The following is a 3,882-nucleotide window of genomic DNA, read 5'->3' on the forward strand; positions in this document are numbered from 1 at the left end:
ACATCATGCTTGGGAGGGTGGAGGGACAGCGCAGGAGGGAAAGGCCCTCTATGAGGTGGATTGATTCAGTGACTGGGATAATCGAGATGAGAGTGACAGAGACAGTGCGATTGGCACAGGACAGAGCCGAGTTTAGGGCTGTTGTACACAGGGTCGCTATGAGTTGTAAGCTAACACGTAACAACAACAACAATCCATCTTTAGTTTTCTTGGCTCCACAATCAAGACTCTTGGTACCAGTAGCCAGGAAATGAAAAGATTGCACTGGGAAAGTCTGCTGTCAGAGACCTCTTTAAAGTACTGAAGAGCACTATGTCAGTCTAGAGACTAAGGTGCGTCTAATTTAGGCCATGTTCTATGCAATTACTTGCTATGCGTCAGAAAACTGAACAATGAGTAGAGATGATAGGAGAATTGATGCCTTTGAGCTGAGTGTTGGAGAAGAGTCTTGAATGTACCATGGAAGGCTTGAAGAACAAACAAGTTCAACTTGGAGAGGGTGAAACCAGGTTGCTCCTTGGAGACAAGGATTCTGAAGTTTTTTAGACATCAGTTCTTGGAGAGGGACGTCATACTTGGGAGGATGGAGGGACAGCGCAAGAGAAGAAGACCCTCAATGAAATGGATTGATTGGGGATGGGATAGGTGTGTGGGAGACAATAAGGTTGGCACAGGATAAAACAGAGTATAGGGCTTTGTACTTGCGACTCAGTGGCACACAACAACAGCATATCTAAAATAAGGGCTTGGCTCCACAATCAACACTCTTGGTACCAGCAGCCAGGAAATCAGAAGATGAATTGCATTGGGGAAGTCTGCTGTCAGGGACCTCGCCAGAGTACTGAAGAACAGTGTCAGTCTGGGGACTAAGGTGCACCTGTTCCAGGCCATAATCGTTGAAATTACTTACCATGTGTCATGAAGCTGGACAATGACTAGAGATCATAGCAGGAGTGTTGATGCCTTTGAGGTGTGGTGCTGAAGAAGAGTATTGAATATACCATGCTAAGAGAACAAACAGGCTCATCCTAGAGATGGTGAAATCAGGCTGTTCCTTGGAGACAAGGATTCTGAAGCTCTGTATGACATACTTTGGGCGTGTTGCAAGGCAAGATCAGTCCTTGGAGAGGGACATCATGCTTGGGAGGGTGGAGGGACAGTGCAAGAGAGGAAGATCCTGGATGAGTTGGATTGACTTCAGTGACTAGGGTAATGGGGGGTAGGTGTGTCGGAGACGATAAGGTTGGCTCAGGATAGGGCAGGATTCAGAGATGTTGTACACAGGGTTGCTATGAGTCACAGGTGACTCAGTGGCACATAACAACAACAACATAAGGGAGCCCTTGTGGCATAGTGGCAAGAAACCGTGCTGCAATCCGGAAGGCACATGGTTTGAGGCTACAGGCTGCTCCTTGGAAGAAGGCTGGGCAATCTACTGTTGCTGAAAACCCATCAGAGAATCAGCTCTGGCTTCCTACACAACAACAACAGATGTAACAAATTCCCACTTTTCTATTAGAGAGCAAGTGAAAATATACAATTGAAAACTCAAGGAGCAAACAAAGAAAAAGACTTTTGTCTGGATTCAAATCAGTCTCTGAAACCTCCTAATTGTTGCCCTAAGAAAGTGAATTTATCGTGAGCTTCCATTTCCACAATTATACAAAGGAGATAATGTGAACATCACAGAACTATTCTAAAAATCCAGTTAGGTAACGCATACCACACACAGTGACTGGTGTATACTTAGAGGTCAGCAAATGGAACTAGGATGCTTATTTACTTTCCTATGAAATGCTTTTGATTTTAACACACTCGAGGATGGTGATAAGCTGAATTATGTTGTGCATCTTGGCTCACTTTGGTCTTGTATCTTTAAAAGTAATTTTATTCTACAATGCTCCTGCAGGTTTGGTTGGTTTTTTTTTTAAAAAAAAAAAAACCAAAAAAACAACACTATAGAAAGTTGGCCTCCAAGATATTATCAACCAGAAAGAGTGATTGTAAGGTGAGTATTGGAGGACAGACTAAGGTGGCCTAGATACAGCTCAGACAGAAATTCGTTCTTTTTCAGGGCAGAGAGATCACGGGAAGCTCCTGCTTCTAGAAAATATGACAAAGATGTTACTTAATAAATGTGATGGCTGTGGAAGCAAACCAGTTTGAGGCTCTGAATCTCCAGAGAATTTTACAGAAGCACTTTGCACTTTCTGGCCCAAGGAAATTAACCCAAAGGGCCACAACTTGAGTTTCCCTGATACCCAAATGTTTTCTTTTCAGGGGTAGGATTGTTAAACTCCAGCTTAGAATCTCTACTCAATGCTAACTGCCCTTAAGTATAATTTCTCATTTAATAGGAAGGCATGACTCAAAATGAGAAAACTCAGCTGCAAACATCCATTCATTAATAATTCAAATGTGGGCTTTCTGAAGTACACTGGTGAAGAACTGCTTCACATTCATAGTGGATTCAGAGAGTGGAGAACGAGAAATAGCACTGCTGAGGTCAGATACACGTTGACTGAAGGCATAAAATACCCTGAAACTGTTTTCTAAGACAACCAACTGTGTGAATCTTCACAAGTTATGGATAACATTGAAAAGAATGAGAATTCCAGAATACTTACCTGTGCTAATGTGGAATTTGTACATAGACAAGAATATATTGCATGGTTTAAAGCCGGGAAATGTATATATCAAGATTTTATCTTTTCATCATACTTATTCAGTCTGGATGCTGTATAATTGCTGTCACTTTGAAAGAAATGGACACAGTCCTACTTGCAACTAATTCTTCATCACTAAACAGATGTTGTTCGAAGTTAAAAGGCTCCCAGCCTTTTCTTACACTGGCAAGTTTTAAATCAAAGATACTTGGGCGTGTGTGTGTGTGTGTGAGTGAGATAGATAGAGAGAGTGAGAGTGTGAGTATGTGTTTAACTCCATTTTAGTCCTAACTGAGGTCTTGAATCTATACTAGATTTTAAAACCTGCCTTTCCATATGGCAGTCCCTCTAACAGTGATACTGACTTAGGTCAGATACCTGAAGGACAGCATTGCCTGCCTCTGAGATCTGGCCTGTGCAGGATATCTAATCTTTCTCCAAAGGGTCTTTTTCATTCTAAACACAGATATAAGTTATTGCATATGTCCGGTTGTTGCTGTTATGTGCCATCGAGTCACCTGCGACTCATAGCAACCCTATGTACAAGAGCCCTAACCCATGCTCTATCCTGTGCCAACCTCATTGTTTCCAACACACTTACTCCCACAACCCCAATCACCAAATCGATCCATCTAATCGAGGGTCTTCCTTTCCTCCGCCGTCCCTCCACTCTCCCAAACATGATGTCCCTCTCCAAGGACCAATCTCTCCTTGTAACATGTGCAAAGTATGTCAGGGGAAGCTTCAGAATCTTTGCCTCCAAGGAGCAGCCTGGTTTCATTCTCTCCAAGAAAACCTCTTTGTTCTCCTAGCAGTCCATGGTATATTCAACACTCTTCTCCAGGACCACAGCTCAAAAGCATCAATTCTCTTACTATCATCCCTAGTCACTGTCCAACTCTCTGATGCATAGGACGTAATTGAGAAAAGTATAGCCTGCATCAGGTGCACCTTAGTCTCCAGCCTGATGTTGTTGCTCTTCAGTACACTTGAGAGGTCCCTCCCGGGTGACTTTCCCAATGCAATTTGTCTCTTGATTTCCTGGCTGCTGTTACCGAGAGTGAGTGTTGACTGTGGAGCCAAGCAAACTAAAACTATCATAATCTCTTCGCCATCCACAGTGATGCTGCCAATTGGCCCAGTGGTGAGAATCTTTGTTTTCTTGATGTTGAGCTTCAATCCATATTGAAGGCTGCAGTCCTTGACCTTCTGCAGC

This window comes from Elephantulus edwardii, unplaced genomic scaffold (assembly GCF_000299155.1).
Source record: "Elephantulus edwardii isolate Elephantulus edwardi_28Jun2011 unplaced genomic scaffold, EleEdw1.0 scaffold00016, whole genome shotgun sequence".
NCBI classification, from domain to species: Eukaryota; Metazoa; Chordata; class Mammalia; order Macroscelidea; family Macroscelididae; genus Elephantulus; species Elephantulus edwardii.